This window comes from Mesoplodon bidens (genome assembly GCF_964165515.1).
Source record: "Mesoplodon bidens genome assembly, chromosome: 17".
NCBI lineage: Eukaryota > Metazoa > Chordata > Mammalia > Artiodactyla > Ziphiidae > Mesoplodon > Mesoplodon bidens.
In genome coordinates, this window is record NC_138174.1 from 30,543,667 (window position 1) to 30,565,209 (window position 21,543).

The window sequence follows — 21,543 nt, forward strand, 5'->3', positions numbered from 1 at the left end:
GTTTTTAATATCAGTTCAATAAAATCTATACTTCAAAAAGTTATTGTTTCAAGAGTGTTAAATTTATATTTAAAATTGGAGTGCTTGTCTGGGAAATTTTTCATAGAATATGTGTGTGAATGTCTTAAAAAGCTTTGATTGATGAATACTGGGAGGGAGGGAGTATCCCTGATAGGTGTTACACATCTGTCTCATACATTAGGTTTTCTCTTTATTAGTTCAGAGTATGTTTCTGGAAAATTCTTTGACATTGTGTTGGTAATTTCAGCTTTCTTCAGAGATTTGATGATATGCATACCAGTTGTCTTTCCATTCACAGTTCTGCCATAATTTTTGTCACCATTAATTGAATGTGGTCTAGTAACAATGTATGGATATTATTACATAGGCAATAATGTCACCATTGACTACAACAGTCAAAAAATTGTAAATATAAGATAGGGTCACTACTTTGGGCTTCATTATTACAGAAGACTTCAAACGACTGGAAATAGCCCTTCAGTACATTAGTAAGAGACTTCTACTATGGAGTGATTTGAATTAAAAAAAAAAATTCCTAAAAAATAATGACATTTCTCGGAACATTTTTTTTCAAATTGAATTTGTTTACTTCTATTTTTTATTTCCATTTTACATTGTCTTATGGGAAAACACATCATTTATTTATCTCAAATAAATTGTATCTTTAAGAGCTAGCACCATCCCATCCCTGACACCAGGCTTGATTATTAGGATATCCTGCTAGCAAGAACAAGAGAGTTAAAACCAAAGAGAATGTACTGATTTTCCCTGACTCTATACTTTCTTGATACAGGTTTTTTCCACTCTCCCAAAGTAGAGTGTTTCTATGAAAGCTTTTGTAAGACAAATGGCATAAAGAAGTAATTGCCATAGGACACATCTTGCTAACAGATGCACAAAGTAAATCAAGATCAAGCACAGAAGCTCACAGAAGCACAGAAGTTCAAAGAGATATTGATGCTGAGATACTGAGTGTAGTTCGCAGGGAAGGAGCTTGGTGGTACCTCTCTCTCTGCTCATGGTGCACTGCCTCTATAACTGCTCCCTGAAAAACAAATGCTGAATGCCATCTTCACTGTTCAACTTTTTTCATAAAGGCAAAAATCCTCTTTTGCTTCATTTCAGTTATCTAAAACAGGTACTAATATAGAACTTTGGTAAAACAGCAAAGTGGTATAAAACAAACTTTCTAAAAGCCAGGTATAACTGTACTCTAGAGCTGCTTGGGTTTGCTGAGTGGTCATATCAAGAAACTTTATAATTTAATGGTAGATAGATAAGTATACTTCCAAATTGAATGACAGTGCAGTTTTTATTCCCTATTCATAATAGAATTGTTTCACATTATTCTAAATTTTCAATTTAGAAAATACTTTTTCTCACTTGATTCATACCAGTGTTACCAATATTCTACCTCACTCTAACTTCAGGTAATATGCCAAGGAAAACATCAAATATACAGTGATGAATCCGTATTAGGGATAATGTTGTTTGTGAGAAAAACTTGAGACAAAATTATCACTTTCTTCCTGGGTTCCTTTCTTTTATTGTCTTTTAATACATCTTGTCTTGCATTTTGATTTCTGCCTTATGGTAATTCTCTGTATTGGACAGTTACTTGGAACAGAGTAAGCATTAAAAAACAAGATTCATGGTATTGTTTGTGAGGATGTACATTCTGATCTGAACTAAACCGAGAAGAGTAGGGAATAAAGGAGTCTGAATTTATGTATTAGCTAACAGGAGAAATATTGGGTGTTCCCTGTAGAACTCAAGCCAGGATTCAGCACACATTTGACTGAAGTACTCTTGTGATAATCTCTCAGGAAGGAGAGCAAATTAGTTGGCAGCTGGATGGGCAGTTGAAGGCTAGGAAACTATAAGTGCTGGCAAAGCCCAGAGGATATGAATTCAGCATATGAGAAATCTAATATCTTCATATTGGCAGTACAGACGCCCAAATCTGGATATTATTATCACTTTCAATTTAGAGGGGGAAAGTAGTATAGATATAATAACAGGAATTAGGGAATGAATGAATATGGGACTTAAACTCAAACTTCTTTCCTATACAATGAGTTCAAGAAGGAGGAATGAAACACAGTTTTACACATACACACACACACACAAAATGAGAAGAGAGGTATTCTATAATGTTGAAAAATATTGATATGTTTTAAAAATAACTAGATCAAAGATTGGTATGTTTTACTGTCTTATGAATATTTCAATGTAAAAATAAATTAGCTAAGGGAAAAGAGTGTAGTGATGGTTTTGATTTCAGTAGACATGGGTTTTGTTTTCAGTGCCTCCACAGAGATGGGCTAAGTATTATAACTAATATGTATAATTTGTAAAACAATACAGCCTTATTAACTCATTACAGAATATTTACCAAGCCTTAGTCAGCTAATCACCATATAATGTGAATCCAAATGTTAATTTTATAATAATCTTATAATAGAAGGTAATAATATTTATTATTGAAGGTAAAGTGGTTCCCCACTCTTCATTCTTTTACATCTTTCTCATATATATTAAAAATGACAAATGTTTCAACCATATGCCTTCTTATCTTCTTAACTGAATCCAAGCTATACTAGTATTTAGTTTGAAATTTTTTATATTTTATTGTAGGTTCAGGGAAATTTCAAGTGAACCAACTACGAGAATATTCAATAGAATATTCCATGGGACTTCCCAGGTGGCTCAGTGGTTAAGAATCTGCCTGCCAGTGTAAGGGACAGGCGTTCCAGCCCTGTTCTGGAAGGTCCCACACGCTGCGGAGCAACAAAACCCGTGCCCCACAGCTACTGAAGCCCACGCGCCTAGAGCCCCTGCTCAACAGTAAGAGAAGCCACCACAATGAAAAGCCCGTTCACTGCAACGAAGAGTAGCCCCCCACTCGCCACAACTAGAGAAAGCCCTCGCACAGCAGCGAAGACCCAACACAGCCAAAAATAAATAAATAAATTTTTAAAATATTCCCATTATCTATTGAGATTATTTTTATAGGGATTCTAAGCATTACACTCTGAAATAGAATTTCACATTTCTACATAACAGCACTCCACTCACACAGAACCCAAATAAATACAAATCATTTTTTTAGTAAACAAAATTACTTGATGTCCAGGAGTAAACCTAATCTTTAAGAGTAGAAGCTAGTGAAAATGCCACTCTCAACTCTAACAAAAGGTCTGTACAACTTTCATAAAATGCCTGGTTTATCTATATGGTTTTATACATATATAACCATTGGGATATGTAGCCCAGGTATCTTCTCTACAGAAAATGGAAGGTCCTTGGGAAATTATTATAAAGGAATTTGTCATACCATTGTTGCTTTATTCTAATTCATTTTGTTCTTTAAGATATTATTGTCACTCCCTGTGATGAGATTTTCTAGAGGTAATAAGTTTAAAAGTATTGATGTCATATGCATACATTTTCAAAATTAGAATATTAACCTAGTTTCTAAAATGGACTAAGATTTTGAGTATAGCCATCCAGATATTAGGATTTACAGTTTATCTTTAAGTGCTCTCTCCCAAATATTTGATATAGTTAAATAAATCCTGGATTTAGTGGCAGGTGGTTTGTGTTTAAGACTTTGTTTTCCCATATACTCTCTTTGTGAACTTAAAAATATGAGGGCATCTTGTAGAATAACCAGCTCCACACCCACACCCACATCCACTAAATGGTGTTAAAATATTGCTGCCCTTGATAGCTTATAGACTTTTTTTTTTTTTTCTGTACTCGGGCCTCTCACTGTTCTCACTGTTGTGGCCTCTCCTGTTGTGGAGCACAGGCTCTGTAGACATGGCCCACGGGCCCAGCCGCTCGGCGGCATGTGGATCCTCCTGGACCGGGGCACGAACCCGTGTCCCTTGCATCGGCAGGTGGACTCTCAATCACGGCGCCACCAGGGAAGCCCCCAGGCTTATTTTTTAAATCAAGTAAAATGACATATATGAAAGCACTTGGTAAATGATAAAGTACTAAGCAGTGCAGTATATACTTTTTGTTATAACATTCTTTAATTTAAAGTGCGTAGATTTTTTCTTTGTAAAAAAGATGATTTTAACATGAATATATAAAAATTACAGGTTTATAAAATCAAATCCAAGCAATTAAAATTTCAAAAATGATCCCTAGGAAACATAGATGATGTGCTTCTTGCATGATAATCTCCATGACAAACAGCAAGCATTGTGTAAAATTACAGACTATCTGCTTTTGCAGTAATCCTCATTAAGGCTTCAAAGAAAAATGATAATGTCAAGGTCTTGGGTGGCTCTAGGACATTGACTGCCATCCAAACCATTCTTGCAAATATTAGTAAACTAAGGAGGGCAGACTGCTGCAAGCTATTTTTCAGCCAGAAGGATTAGATTTGTCTCCTAGATGGGTCTGACGTGTTATAGATTTCCAGTGGGTTGAGGTTTTCCCAGTTACAGGGTGACTTTCTATGAGTTGCTGCTTTCTGAGGGTCAAGAATGGACCCGAGTAGGGGACTGAAATTCAATATTTTGCATATGAGTGCAATAAGAATTCCTCCATAAGAAATTCTTGGTTGAATTCCCTTGGTTTAACTGCTTAATACATGGGACCACTGCTGCTTCAAGATTCTTGTAAAAGCAGTTGATGACATTTTGGTAGTGGTTGCTGTGTGTCAAGCCCTGGTCTATACACGTTACTCATATTAACGTTTCTAATTCTTATAGCAATTGTATGAAGTAACTATCATTATCATCTCAATAGCAAGTGAGGAGACTGAGACACAGAAACACTAATTAATTTGTCCAAGTTCTCACAGGTAGCAAGTGATGGAGCAGGGAATCAAACCCAAGCCAGTTGTCTAATTCTGGAAACTGATCCCAAGACTTCTATCCCATACTGCTGTACCGAGCCTATAAGTTTTAAACAGAAACAAAAAAGGGGAATAGTACAACTTAAAAATTCCACTTTAATATGTTTTTTCCACTTTTTTTCTGAAATGACAGGAAGAAGAATCATATTAAATACTCTCCACCCATACATAGTTGTCCATTTTCAAATACATATAATCTAGAAAAACTGGACCATCTCCTATTCTTCCACATAGAACAAAAGATGGGTATGTACAAGGTGAGGCTCCAGAGAATCTCTTTCTTTTATAATCATGGGGAAAGGATCTGAGGTTATTTCCTTTTCCCATCCTCTATCTTTCATACTCTATAGAAAGAAAATGAGAGGAAATATTTATAATTAAGTAAAACTGGTAAGATACACTGACCAGTTCAATCCGGCTTTAATAGTGAATTTTACTTGTTTCTCTAAAGATATCAACATTATCTATTTAAATAACAACAAAGTACATCTGCTATTTAGCTTTGTGTGAGCTTTTCCCTATCACTGAGATTTAGGGAATACCACTTAAGGGAAGAAAAGCAATTTTAAGGTTATCATATAAGTGACAAAGACTTTGATCTGACAAGATATGCTCAAGAGACAAAAGACAGCTGTAGAATTCCTTCTGGATCTCTCACCCATAATTTCACGGAGCTTGGTATAATTAACACACTTCATGGGATTTAAGTAACATTTGTTGCTTCTCTATCAGAATGCAAATTTGAGAGTTATATGGATCTGCACAGGAGACAGGAACAACTGTTCACTAGGTAATAACTTGTGCACTACTTCCCAACATAGAAAGAGGTGACAGATACGGCATCACTCAGGTTTTATTAGGGAGTTAACATATGTTTTATTGCAGCTACAAGTGCTAAAACCATATATGTCATAAAATCAACTAAAATTAAATGGTTTATTGTCATTTTGAAATTCTTAGTTTCCATGTTCTTAAAAGCTATATTAAATAATAGGACCTGTTGTTGTCAGATGAGTGACCATGTATGGGTAAATGGGAATACAATCTAACAAACAATGAAAAAAAATTTCACTGGGTCAGCATCCACTGTTTAGACAGGAAGAAAATTTCTCAACAATAGGAAGTAATTACTGGTTGGAGTGTGTGTACACATTAAACAGTGCTACTACAGTCAAGCTTTCTAATCCTGGGACTCATTCTCTTCTATAATAGGTGAAGCATTTGATAAAATAATCATTTACAGAAATGGTTTATTCCCCTGTCCTATATTTATGTAAAATGAAAGAAACAGGACCCAAACCCTTTACTATATAGATATGAGGTAGTCTGATTTATTTTTTTCTAATTTTGAAATTTGCCTGTAAAAAATCAGTCTAATAGAATACAGACATAGAAAATGATACAAACAATCCATCATATGGTAGATCTTTTGAAGTGACACTTTAATATGGAAACATATTTCAGGTTATGTATGTACTACTTCACTTAACAAAAAATTGAATGAAAATGAATAAATGTATAAATGCACTTTCTTTTATATGTATAATGCATTTGTACATGTATATACTTATAATACATATAATGAAGAAGGGAATACTGGACATACTATCTAATGTTTCAAGTTTATGTTTGTGTGTGTACATATATATATATATATACATATATATATATATATATATATATATATATATACACACACACACATATACATAATATATATTTCTTAGCTGCATTATCTATAGTAGTTCCAATGATCAGGTTGCTCTCTCATCTAAGATAAGAATAAAGAAATACATAATTTCAGAAACATGCTATTGTCCAATTCAAGCTTTCCTTAATGTGTTCAGCTTTGGCAGGACCCTCATCCAAAAGAATGCTCCTATGATTTTATATGCATAAAACTCTATTGAAGTCTCATTTATCCCAAATGTCTCTTATTTGTATTTAACCACAGACAAATTATTTTAAGATTTCAAGATCATTTTGGGGTACTACAGCAGTACTTCTTTATATCAATAGTGGAGTTAAAAAATACTCTATGAGAAATATAGTGGTTAAGCTAGCATGAACGGCTTACTGAATAAAATCAAAGTCTCATTATCATACCACATGAAAAGGAGCTATGAGCTCCTAAGTAGAAATGGTGCTTTTAAATTCTAAACTTTATAGGCCATATATCAAAGCTTATTGAAAAGGAGAAATCTACTAGAAAGAATAAGGAATGAAGTCTATGTAGAAGTTAAGTTTCTTGTAAGTTGTCAAAGGGAAGTATGCTTCTACTGAAGTAAGTAGAGTGGAAAAAGGCAAAGGTAATGCATATAGTTCTACACAGACTGCAGACGCATGGAGAGAAGTTTCAACTAGAACGTCTATCCATGCACTGCTTCCTTCTTCAAGAATATCTTGCTGAACAACATGATAGGAAAGTCCTGTGAACTCGGTGAACTAAGTGACTTACTTGATTTCTATTTTGCTACAAGCTCCTTAACAGCTCGTAGATTGGAAACAAAATCTGAGATGAGTAGACGAGACACAAACATACTTGGACTAGCCCTCCAAAGAATTTCAAGATTCAAATTATTAAATTATAACACAGAAATATTTCATGTGCTTATACAATGTAATTATGTAACTAAACAGAATATTAGAATTTTAGGGTACAAATATTTTTGTGTTTATTTGATAAATCATATTCTTTAAGTAAAACTTTTAAGTAATAATTGTTTATTTATTTGCAATGTATATTTCTTTTATCGGGAGGTAAATGGTCACCTCATCTAATCTGAATTAGAATTTTTTCAAATGAACTCATTACATTGTCAAATGACAAAAATATTATAATTTAGCAATGAGTTTGATGTCCTTTAATTTAAGGGGAAATAATCCATGGATTGGGGAGTATGGTGCCTCACAAACAGAGGAGCAGATTTCCCTAAGGATTTGGGGCAAGAGCAAGTTTTTTTTTTTTTTTGCTGTATGCGGGCCTCTCACTGTTGTGGCCTCTCCCGTTGCGGAGCACAGGCTCCGGACGCGCAGGCCCAACGGCCATGGCTCACGGGCCCAACCGCTCCGTGGCATGTGGGATCTTCCCAGACCGGGGCACGAACCCGTGTCCCCTGCATCGGCAGGCGGACTCTCAACCACTGCGCCACCAGGGAAGCCCAAGAGCAAGTTTTATAGAGTATTTGAAGCAGCAGTGCAGAAACAAGGCATGATTGGCTAGAAGTTTGAGGATTTCCTGGTAAAGTTAGCAAGTCCCATTTTCTAGGGAAAGGTGAGCTAGTTAGAGCTGAGTTGGAGGATTGTGATTGGTGTATGTTAGTTCTCCTAGACAGTGAGACATTTCTCCTGAATTCAGGTTGATTTAGGTTTAGATTTATGGTGCGGGTGGGACCACTGGGGCAGGCTTCATTTTGTGGGTCCCACTATAGGAAGTTCTTTATCAACATATACAAAATATATATAGCAAAAGCTGAACTCAGGAATAGTTTTTCTAAGGTTATATGAAATGTATTCCTCCTATCATCTTTTCAGCCAGAATTTGCTTTCTATATGTATTCTAGCTATTAGGTCATTCAATATGAAATCACACAATGCCAAGCACTTCAGTGATGATAATTCTGATGAATGTATTTTAATTTTTACACATTAACTAAATCACAACTAAATTTTAAGTGTTTATATTTATAACCCTCTGAAAATCATTCCTGAAACACTTACTAGGTGTGTTATGATTTGCACAGTTTTAAGGTTCCCAGACACTTACCTCCAGGTCACCAATATTTTTCAGAAGACTGTGGCTGGTCTGTGGTACAAAGCCAAGTCTTTCTTCTACAAACTTCATTTTAAAAATCAGAGAAAGAAAATTGTCTTTGTTTTTATTTGTAACAATCCACATATTATCTTCAGATTTATCTAATAATACATAAGCCAGATCATTTTTTCAGACAATATAGCTTTAAGTTGAGTAGAATTTACTCCTAATTTATCCATTATTTAAATATCAAATGAAATATTTACTATTTTATCTAACATAATATCTGTTCTGCAATATTTCGCAAAGAAATGATGTTGTTTATCTCCAGATTAATATGGGTTAGATCTTGGCTCAAGTCTTGAAGTTTCCAATTTACATCAAATCATAACACAAATTTCAGTTACATGTGCATATTTAAGAATTTAGCTCAGATGATCTGAAAAGTTACTAATAGTGCATGCATTGGCCCTTCCAATTTCAATTTTGAGATGTCTTGTGGTCATACTATCTTTATGTCATCTGGCTGAGAAACTCTTTTAAAAAGAGTTACAGGCTGCAGATTAAATTTATGGGATTGTGTTGCTATTTTTTGATAGATTAAATGTTTGATGTTTATGAGACCTTGTAAATAATTTTGTAAAGTAAATAAACTCATTGTAACAGGGTCTCATGTTCATCCTAATGTATATATTTCCCAGAGTTTAGGCATGTCTAGGCAAGTATGGGGATTAGTGGCATGTCTTCCTGCCCTACCCCCAGCCTCATTATTTTAACATATGGGAATAAAGGGGGCCTTGAGAGCTAAATCATTTAGAGAAGACTGCAGGAGCAAAAGTGTAGTTAAAAAAAGTGTCTAACTTGGAAAGAAGTGTTAATTCTCAGGGCATCACAATGCCTAGCACTCAGTGCCTGACAATGTTTCCATCTCCTAAAGTCATGAATTAATCTTAAATTGAGAAACCTGGGGAATTCCCTGGCAGTCCGGTAGTTAGGACTCCGAGCTTTCACTGCCGAGGACCCAGATTCAATCCCTGGTTGGGGATCTAACATCCCAAAAGCTGTGCAGCGCAGCCAAACAAAAACTGAGAAGCCTGTAATAAAAGAGCAAGAAAACAATTCTTTGTTCTTACATGCCATTGCACAATCTATGCAACTTTGAGAGAGCAAAATGGTGTCAGTATTTCTGACAATTTCTGCAGCATTGAAGGTTAGTGTTTTCAACATCAGTATCATCAGAAAACAGCACCCAGTATAAATATTAGGTTCTTCGGCATGTCCAACATTGTTGACAAAGATATTAGTAGTCTTCATCAGGACTGATAATTTCAGTGGGCACCACCTGTTGACTTGCTGCTGTTGACATTGTCATCAATGGATGACAGGAAGAGTGAAGAATGAGAATACTGAGAGTTTTCAAAATTACATAGTATAGACTGTGAGAAAGACATACTTCTGATTTCTACTGTGACTTGGCCTTACCATTCTACAGCTCCCAATCCTTCCCCTTCCAGCATGGTAAATAAGTGATACATTATTAAACAGTGGAAGAAACAACATACGGAATTGAAAATGTTATTCTTTGCTGCTTTATTTTGATTCAACCTATCTTTTTTTGACTCAAATCTAATTATGTATTATAACTCTAAAACATAAATAATATGTATATTATAATTTTTTGCTATTATCACAATAAAAATAATTATAAATATTATGAATGTTTATACAATACAATTATGTAAATTTTAAGGACATCTTTCCATAACGGGACATTTCTTCAAATGTTCCTGAAATATATCTGATGCATCACAGCCAAAATGGGAAGTCTCAAGATAGGAATAAAGTTAAACAAAGAAATGCTCCCTGTATGTCTTGAGAAGTGTACAAATACTCAATAAACAAGTGAGTATAACCTACAGTCTTATCTAAAAAATAAAAATTTTTGAGTTAAAAATATTTATTTATTTTTTCTTGGCCTCGCCATGCTATGCAGCTTGTGGGATCTTAGTTCCTGAACAGAGATCAAATCTGGGCCCTCAGCAATAAAAGCATGGAGTCCTAACCACTGGTCTGGCAGGGAGTTCCCCCCAAAATACTAATTTAATAGCAAATTCATTTAGTATTTGGTACATATGTACATTGTACACATTTAATAATCTTTGTTAAACATATCCTACTAATGCATATGATATACATGTTCCTGTCAGAAAAGAGCATAACCCACAATTTTGGTTTTCATTTATTTGTATCAAAAAAATTTTTTGCCTTCTCTGTAAATTTGAATGGCAAATCTTCTGAGATAACAACATGTAGGAACAGAAGCATTGTTCCATGTGGGGAAATGTGACAATTTCTGTAGTTTCTTTACTTTGTACTCATCCCTCCTCATATGTTTACTTTTTTTTAACATCTTTATTGGAGTATAATTGGTTTACAATGGTGTGCTAGTTTCTGCTTTATAACAAAGTGAATCAGCTATACATATGCATATATCCCCATATCTCCTCCATCTTGTGTCTCTCTCCCATCCTCCCTTTCCCACCCCTCTAGGTGGCCACAAAGTACCGAACTGATCTCCCTGTGCTATGTGGCTGCTTCCCACTACCTATCTGTTTCACATTTGGTAGTGTATATATGTCCATACTACTCTCTAACTTCATCCCAGCTTACCCTTCCCACTCCTCATGTCCTCAAGTCCATTCTCTACGTCTGCATCTTTATTCCTGTCCTGCCCCTAGGTTCTTCAGAACCTCTTTTTTTTTCTTTAGATTCCATATATATGTTTTAGCATATGGAATTTTTTTTCTCTTTCTGACTTATTTCACTCTGTATAACAGACTCTATGTCCATCCACCTCACTACAAATAACTCAATTTTGTTTCCTTTTATGGCTGAGTAATATTCCATTGTATGTATGTGCCACATCTTCTTCATCCATTCATCTGTCAATGGACACTTAGGCTGCTTCCATGTCCTGGCTATTGTAAATAGAGCTGCAATGAACATTGTGGTACATGGCTCTTTTTGAATTACGGTTTTCTCAGGGTATATGTCCAGTAGTGGGATTGCTGGGTCACCCATACACTTATGATTTCTAACATTCAGAAGTATCCTCCCATTAGAACTACCTCTCTCAAAACTCAATAACTACTGACCAACTGCATTTTAATTACAAGAAAAAGATATCTTTGAATTCTACTAAGCACACAATTTATTCAGAAATCCTCAATCAGAATTTCAGCACTCAGGACATTTAAATTAATTTATTCTTTAACGATGAAAACAGATTGCCCATCAGGAAAGGAAAACTTTAAAGGCACTTTCTACAAGAAGCTTAAAGAACTCACCAGGCATTGCTGAAGCCTTGGGGTAAGGAGAAAAAAAATCTTTTTGATAAATTAAGTATATGTGATTCAAATAGAGCATAATTTTATTCACTTTATATTTTATTACATAAATTTAAAAATTTGGAGATTTGCTGTACCTAGAATGATTGATGAATTATATCTGCTGATTATTCAATCTTGTAGTGATAAAAAACATATTCTCCTCTTTGCTTTGGTTTCTCAATCTTTCATCTAAGTATCTATATGATACCCATGTAGTTGTATTTAATTTAATTGAACTGCATAGTTAAAAATCAAATTATATTTTACTTTAATCTTTCTCTTTGATTCTTGATTCCTTCTGAGAAATGGGCTCACCAAAAAGATAATCATAAGATATACTTGTCTAAGTACTTTATAATTTGATAGTGATTTACATTCAGTTCCAAAGCACATTAATGAGTAATGTCTCTCAATCTTTCTACTCACACAGAATATATTATTATTATAATCCACTAGTCATTTTGAGCTCTACTCTTAGTTATATCACCTTTCTCACTGAAAATATTTTGTTCATAATATATTTTCAGCTGTTTTAGTTTCCCAAATTCAAGTTCCTTTCAAAAATCCCCTAACTATATCTAGTTCAACTGTTTCTTAATACAGTGTCTTGATTATGTTAAGTGCCTAAGAGTGCATACTTTAGAGATATATTAATATAATCCCAAACAGATGGTCCAATGATAAAAATTATATATATTCTCAAGGTGATGTAATAAAAATGATCTCTGTTGCAAATGAGTAAAATGAAGGATCACTTATAATAATAACTCTTTAAAGGATATTATCAAGGAACAATTTTTTTTAATTACAAATGGAGGCTTTGAAGAACATTAAGGTTTGAATACATTTGCTTCAAGCAAGTGTGCTGTAGATATTACTTATATGTCTTTACTTCCCAGCAAAAGAGAGGAGACTACACTGTTTACCCTGAAGAACATTTTACAAGCCACAACAATCTTGAAGGCAACCTTTTTTTAACTATTCAATAATTATTTGTTTGAACCGCTTTAAAAATATTGTTACTTATTAGAATATTTGCATGATTTTCCACTCAAATTTGCATACATCATACATGTCTAAGCATGAAAATCTTTATCTTAAATCAAGCAAAGCTACAAAATAGATAAAAATCAACAGCATAATATATTTTTAAATGGTCAATTTAACTTTATTAAAATTAACAATTTCTGTTCTACATAAGACACTGTAGAAAGAATGAAAGACAAGCCATAGACTTGAGAAAATATTTCCAACATATATATATGTTAAATAAGTTGTATGTAGAATAAAAAATAGCTTTTGAAACTCAATAATAATAAAACATCAACCCAACTTTTAAAACTGTTAAAGATTTGAATAAACCCTTCATCAAAGAAAATACACAGATGGCTAAGAAACACATGAAAAGATGGCATCTTTAGTAAGTAGGGAAAATGCAAAATAAAACTATGATGAGAAGCTATTATATACCTATGGATTGGCTAAAATTTAAAAAAGATTTTTTATGCCAAGTTATTTCAAGATCAGAGGAACCATAACTCTCATCCATTGCTCATGGGATTACAGTATGTTAAGGTCACTTTGAAAAAGATTTTTGCAGTTGCTTGCAAAGTTAAACATATGCTTATTAAATGACCCAGCAATCTCAACCTAACAGCAATGAAGATTTGTGGTTTTGCAAAAAAACAAAACAAAAAAACTGTACACAACTGTTTGCAGCAGCTGTTTAATAATCTTCCCACTGAAGACAACCTAACTGACATTCAGTGGTGAATAGATGAACAAGCTCTGGCCCATACAATGAAATACTACTCAGCACTAAAAAAGGAGTAAACTAGTGACATGTAACAGGCAAATCTCAAATGTGTTATGCTTAGTAAAAAGCCAGATTCAAAGAGCAGAATCATGTGCTATATGATTCCTTTTATATACACTTCTGGACAAGGTATGGTACAGGGACAGGAAAAAATCTGCAAACAGATGTTTATAGCAGCTTTATTTATAATTGCCAAAACTTGGAAGCCACTAAAATGTCCTTCAGTAAGTGAATGGAGAAATAAACTGTGGTACCCCCAGACAATGGAATATTACTCAGCACTAAAAATAAATGAGCTATCAAGCCATGGAAAGACATGGAGGAATCTTAAATGTATATTATGAGTGAAATAAGCCAATCTGAAAAGACTACATGGTGTAAGATTCCAACTATATAATATTCTGGAAAAAGCAAAACTATGGAGACAGTAAAAGAAGATCAATAGTGCTAGGGTGGCATAAGAGGGGAAGATGAATAGGCAGAGTACAGATTTTTAGGACAGTGAATATGCTCTGTAGTGGTGGATACATGTACGTTTGTCCAAACCCATAGAATGTACAACACCAAGAGCAATGATTTGCCAATGTAGGTTCATCCTTGATAACAAATATACCATTCTAGTGAGTGATGTTGATAATGGAGGAGGCTATGCATGTTTTGAGGCAGGGAGTATATGGGAAATCTCTGTACCTAAAACTGCTCTAATTTTTTTTAAATAAAAAAAAAGAGACAAATAGGAGTAGGTGGCCCTTTCTCCTCCGCTAGACATGGAGAGTGTGGCCGGGACAGACGATGGAGCCTCTGTCCTTTCCACCTCTGGAATAGACTTCCGAGTGTGCTGCACCTCGAAGTGAGCCATGACGGAAATGCTAGAACTGTGCGGCCCCTTAGTGCAAAAGCTGGGGGACGGGCTGCCAGAGGAGATTCGGGAGCCCATGTTGCGAGATGCGCAGTGGACTTTTGAATCAGCTGTGTAAGAGAATGTCAGCATTAATGGGCAAGCATGGCAAGAAGCTTCAGACAATTACCTTATGGATTCTGATATCAAAGTCCTTGAAGACCAGTTTGATGAAATCATAGTCGATATAGCCACAAAATGTAAGCAGTATCCCAGAAAGATCTTTGAATATGTCATCAAAATCATAAAAGCAAAACAAGAAATTCTGAAGCAGTACCACCCTGTTATACATTCATTGGACCTACAATATGACCCTGATCCAACTAAAAACTGCACCCAGAGAAAATGGTATCCATTGCAGCCAAAGAGAATCAGTCTTCACACATAAACTCTTTTTGTTCATTTTGGAAGTTGAGATTAGGCACTATCAACATTTAGATTACAGCTTAATGCCTGGACGGGACTTCATTTAAAACAACAGATAAGTAGTGATTCTTCTGTACAAATATAGTAGCTCTATGCTGGGGTATGATATATTGTATTTCTTTCCTAGCCTTTGCATTGATAATCAATGAAAAGCGTATTGTTTGAATATTGGCACAAAGCCCGTCAATGGTCATTAAGAGTGCAAACTTTTACTGTCATTGAATACCATCAACACTTGGCTGCCTTACAGCTTTTATGGAATTTCAGAAGTAACATATTCCACTGGGTTTCCTGGATATATATCTTTCTCTAAAAAAAAAAAAAAAAAAAAAAAAGAGCTGTGTAACTGTTGTCGTTATTTAAGGTCTGAAAGTCATGCCCTCCCCAAAGAAGTTTGATGTATTAAATTAACGTACAGATGACAAGACTGACTCTGACTTTGTTACTCTAAATTCCTCTAATTTGGATTTGTGGGATTAATTTTAGGATTTTTTGGTTTTGTTTTGTAAGACAAAGATGATGATTATTTGTGTAAGAATTTCTCTTAGAAATAAAAATTGGCATGTAGGCAATGTTTCTAACCCACACTTTTGTTTTCCATAGATCTCTTAACATTTAAACGTAATTTGACTTGGGACTAACAGTTTCTTTTCAGGATTTCTCAGTATTTCTTTGTAAATGGCTCCAGTTCAAAAATATATATCAGATTATTACATTAAACAAATTGTCATTGTGGAACAAATATAGATACAATCATACTGAACTATTTTACATTTAAGAATGCTTATATATCAAGTATATAATCATTGGTAGAAGTCTGAGAAAGCTATATTGCCTATACTTCTAACATTTAACTACAGTTTCTTAATACAATGTAGGCAGGGTCATCTAATTTGCCAGCTGTTTCCCTATTAATGACTCAATATCTTCATTCCTTTGTGGAGGAATTTGCTAATCATGAGGCTGGAAAATCTGTACTTCTCTTGTTCATTATGTCTTAATAATCATAAATATTTAAATGTGACAGAAAATCTGTCATAGTAAAGGAAACTTACAAAGCTACTTTGTCACATTCTGTATTTGAATGTTACAACTTGATATCTGTATATTTGTACACAGTTGTGTGTTTTTTATTAAAATAATGTATAAAGAAAAAAAGAAGAGACAAACACAAGAAGTAGATAAATATAATGTAAAAATTCCTGCAGCTTAGGTGTATGTACAATGCTGTGAGAGCAGAAAGTAATTCTAAATATATCTGATATCAAAGAAGTACTCTCAAGCCTATAGTAAAATTCCAAAGTATCCTCTGATGCAGTCAACTCCACAGAATGCTACAGATATTAATAGTTCCAGTTGTTATTTCTTTTTGTTAGGAGGTGGGGTGGAGGGTGAAGTAGAAAAGTATACCCTTATTGCTTTCCCAGGCAAAGGGGACCACAGCAGCGTAATGCCCTCAAAACTGTGTGTGCGGAGCACAGGCTCCAGACACACAGTCTCAGCAGCCATGGCTCACGGGCCCAGCTGCTCCGTGGCATGTGGGATCTTCCCGGACCGGGGCATGAACCCGTGTCCCCTGCATCAGCAGGCAGACTCTCAACCACTGTGCCACCAGGGAAGCCCTAATTGTTATTTCATGATCAAATCTTGGTAAACCACTTATGCTTTATCCCAGATTATTGGACTAATTACAGATGAGATCCTACAAGAAAGCAACTATTTTAACATTCTTTAATCCACTATTACCTATAAGTAATTGTCCATGGAGTCCATACAAATTTTATTTCTGGTAGTAAAATAGCACCAAGAACTGAATGTTAATCACATACATTTTAGGGACATACATATTATCTTTGCTGTTTATTTACAAAAAAATTTTGAATTATGGTTAGTAGAATATTCTCATTTTTGGCATCTCTGCTTTGAATTGCTTTTAATTACTACTTCAAAAAATTTTAATATAATATGAAAACATTATGTTTAGTCAATTCAGTTAATTGAAAATCTTACTGGGTAACTGCTATATGATAGGTCTATGTTAAATGCTGAGAAGACACTAATATACAATAGAGGCTCATTTGAGGAGACAGCAAAGCTAGCATGAAATACAAACCCTGGTGTTACTGCTGCATCAAAGGCAGGTGTCAGATGCTATGGTATTTGTAGGAAAGAAGCTGAATGAAGTCATAAATAAAGGGGCATGTCAGAGAAGAAAGCCATAAAGGAATTTGTTTAAGTATTCCAAACTACTTTATTTCTGAACTATACCTTGCTGGAAGAACTTTAACTTTTTTCTGATGAATCCCACTGTTGATTATTGCTTTGCTATTAGATAAATCATTACATTGTCCTTCAGGTAGATCAAATGCATTTTCCTTTGTACTCTTTTCTGACCCACGTTCCTGATTTCTTCCTGTACTCTGAATAGGTAGATCTTGCATTCCTCATAAGGTTTCTTTTCCACTTATCTGCTATAATTATATCCTCAAGTATAATTGGTCTTTTCAAAAAGTTTGGATAATTCAATCATCACAGATCCAATGGACAGAGTATACAATGATCAATACTGCAAATTTCAATGTTCTATCAAAAGTATTAAAATTAAGTTCTAAATATTTTTCTGTATAAATTTAGTTTCCCCTGGGACAAGCTTGTCTCCAAACTGTAGATATGCGCAGGGCTATGCTTTGTGGCTAGAATATTGGTGTACTTTCAAGCACCTCTTTTGGTTCAGGTCTGATAAAATATATATATGACACATTCTTTTTATTTAGGGCTAACGGTGAGGACAATGATTTCAAATTAAAGTGATTTTATTTTGTTATTTTCTTTTCTTCCTTTTGGTTTTCTCACCTATGACACTTATTCTAATGAGATTTAACTTTGAAACTGGAAACCTAACTCTCTGTTTGTAGACTTAGCTTAATTTATTTTACCTAATTGGCTGCCTTGTTTTCAGTTTTAGTTTCCTAGTTAGACATGTGAAAGACACCGAGGGTTGCTGTTCAACCTTAAACCCACCACCTGATTTCCTGAAATAATCATACCTACTGTTTTAGTGTCTTGGTGACAATGGGGCAGAGTTTCCCATTTCTAGACTGCTATTTATAGAATTATAGGATCATAAAAGCCTTCATAAGTTATCTGTTTTCTTAGCTTGCTAGAGAGTTTTCTTCTTCCTCAAACATTTCAGGACAAGAGAGCAACAAAACTCATCTTTGAATCAATTCTGGACCACATAATCATAAAAGTAAATTGTCCTTTCTTCACCGTGATATATGGAGGGTATAGCACAGCATCCAGGTGCTAAAAAAAAAGTGTCAATATCTCTACAAAAGCTGAAAAACTTTGCAAGAGTTTAATGGTATAGAATCTATAAGTATCACCATGTGAAAAATAGTTGGATAGTCAGTTGGCTAAATACATTTTCTGGAAAAGTGATATCACTAGGTCAAATAAGTTGGATTATCTAAAATAACTAAGAATGAGACATCTATTTGTCTAATATTTAATGAGCATATAGCCTAGAGCTTTTTTTAGTCTTTCTTTTCTGTTATTGAGTAGCTCTTGTGACTAAATCATGTTTAAAGAGCAGAAAATAAATCATAGAAATCTAAAGCTGAGAGGGACATTGGGGTAGAATTATTCATGCCTGTTCTACTAACATGATAAAACTAAGACCTAAAATTCTTAGACATTTGAACCACATTCACTTGTAGCTGATGATCAACACCACAACTCAAACATCACAAGGTATCATGATATAGTTCAAAGAATGAACTGATGTCAGGGCAAGTAAATAAGATGGTTCCAAGCTCATGACAAATCTGCTTCTTAATTTGTTATCAAAAAAAGTAGTAAAAGGAAATAATTCATCAGTGAGTCCTGGCTTGTTATTGACTCTGTTTGGTCAATCAGAATAACTTCTAACTGATTCACATTCTTTATGGTTAGTCAGAAGGGGTCGTGGCTGCTAACCAAATCAGCAGGTCTGGAGACCATAGATGGATGAAAAATGAAGACAGTCAGGTGAGTATTTGGATTAGTTTCTCAACAGGGACCTTAAAGTGGATCTTCATGGATATGAGTACAGAATAACTAAATCTTGAAACTAACAAATCACACTCAGTTATTAAATATGGAGAAATATGTTCATTTTTATTTTTCACAATTTGGTAAATGGATTACAACATATTGATCTTGTTATGTTTCTACAGATATCATGGATTCTTATTTAGATCATCTATTCTTTAGAGATTAGATTCAGAGGTTTTCTTGCCAGCTTTTGTATGTGACTTATGATAATACATTCAGGAATTCAGAAATTTTGAGTCGAGAGTTTAGGGATACTTTCTATGTGTACTTTATCTTAAAATAGGGTTTTTAGCATTAAGAATGATAGAAATAATTTTGTTTGGCCAACCCAGTATTTAAAAGATATTTATCTTATCTTTCATTGATTAATTGGCTATCTAAATAACAAGGATATAGAACAAAGATAGGAACAAATGTTTTATATGTACTATCTCTTACATTTATTTTAATCCATATACTATTTCATTTGTTTTCCTTTTGGTCATTTACTCTAAAAATTGATAAGATCTAAAAGCATTGCTTGTCTGGAAAGGTTTTTATTTATTCATTTATTTTTCTTTGTGTAGAATTGGCCATGGCTTATAGGATGCAATAAATCACAATCAAACAGTATTGAAAACATTTTTGAACTGGTAGAGACTTATGGATAATATAAGACATGCACATATAGAATATGAAGAATAATATGTAGTGGCATTTAATTACCATTTTCATTGGAAAGAAAACTGGAAATGTCACCAGCCCTTCAGACTTGGAAAACGGAATCTATCAAGATAAGGAAATAGAAAATGTTTAATGTTTCATAAGCAGATTACTCAAATTTTTAGATTTGTCAACATCAAATTTCTAAAGAAAATATTAAATATTCAACAAATATTTCTTGAGAACTTAGTATGCATGAGAATCATTTCTTTATGCTGCAAAGCATAGAGAAAAAAATACATGACCCCATTCTGAATATTGTATTACAATCTAGAAGACAGTGAGAGACCTGTTGAAAGAGATAAGTAAAGTGTTACCACTTTTTTTTTTCTTAACTCTTTGGAGAAGCATTTAATAAAATCAAAATCTTTCTGCTGTGTAGCACCTTTTGACATTTGAGTACCTATTGTCTAGTGTAGAGAGAATAACAGGATAAGGTCAGGTGACAGAACGGTGGCAGTATAGGAAGAGGACAAGTAAAGCAGTTGAGAGATCTAAATATTAGGAAAAGGTATGTGTAGTGATGAATGCAGTCAGAAAGACAAAAATAGGGATCTGAAGAATCCAAGAAACAAGGAAGGACTGAGATAGCAAATAAATAACTTGCCCATTGATTGGGAGTGATTCTTCCTAGCAACTTAACAAAGCTGGTAATATATAAGTTCTCAGAGAATAACAAAATTAATTTCAAAAGGACATTTAATGAACCTTTAATAAGGTGAACACATGACTTTTCCATTATCCCTTTTTCCAGAGAATCAATAGACATGGAGTCACATTTATTATTCCATGGGCCAATACATTTTTCAGAGACTGAGGATTCTTTTATTGGTATCTTTTAATTTTCAGGGAAATTGTCAAAAAAATCCAAAGTTTAGAGAACTCAGATGAAGCTCATAAAATGTGCATGTTGCCCTGTCAAGTTTAAAGGTAAAACACTGAACATGAAATAGTAAGCCTTCCTCGGGAGTGGGAATAGTGAGTGTACTTCTCATTAAGCAGATGAATAAGGATAAATTAAAAATAATATCAATCATTAGTAATGGATTATCCTTATTTTTAAATATACTGTGTAGTGAAAGTGTTTATTACTCACATTTTATAAGTGAAGAGATTGAGGTCTAGAAATTTTAAATGACTGGGAAAATTCATAGAGCTTGTAGTCATATTAAAACAAGTTCTCACACTTCCACTGCTCTGTGGCCCTAAATACAACCATTCCCTTTACCTTGGAGTATGCAGTGCTCCTTCCACCATGCCATGTTATCTCCCCAAAACAAGATATTCTTGTCTATACTGAGACACCCAGTTATTTTCAAAGTTAAAAAATTTATCAAAAATATTCTTCGTTGGTAGAAAGAATTTTTCTTTGTTCGTTATATGGAGAAAAGTAGCTAGCATATGTATTATCTTTTCTCATATAATAAATTATAAGTATACATTCTCAGCTTATCACAGCCATCTAATTACTAATCACTGATATATACACTGAAGCTTACCAATCACCACTCCTAAATAAATAGCTATGAAAGGAAATAAAACAAAAAGAATGAAGAAAAATAAACT

At 34.0% G+C, this 21,543-nt stretch overlaps 1 pseudogene across 1 annotated transcript in view; it reads left to right on the forward strand.

Annotated features, from left to right (window-relative positions):
• Positions 1–15,142, forward strand: part of LOC308605034 (kinetochore-associated protein NSL1 homolog) — a 49,810-nt pseudogene extending 34,668 nt beyond the window's left edge. Inside the window, exon 3 of the transcript in view lies at positions 14,600–15,142. The product of the transcript in view is annotated as a kinetochore-associated protein NSL1 homolog (transcript). The remainder of the gene's footprint in view (positions 1–14,599) is intronic.
• The last annotated feature ends 6,401 nt before the right edge of the window (positions 15,143–21,543 follow it).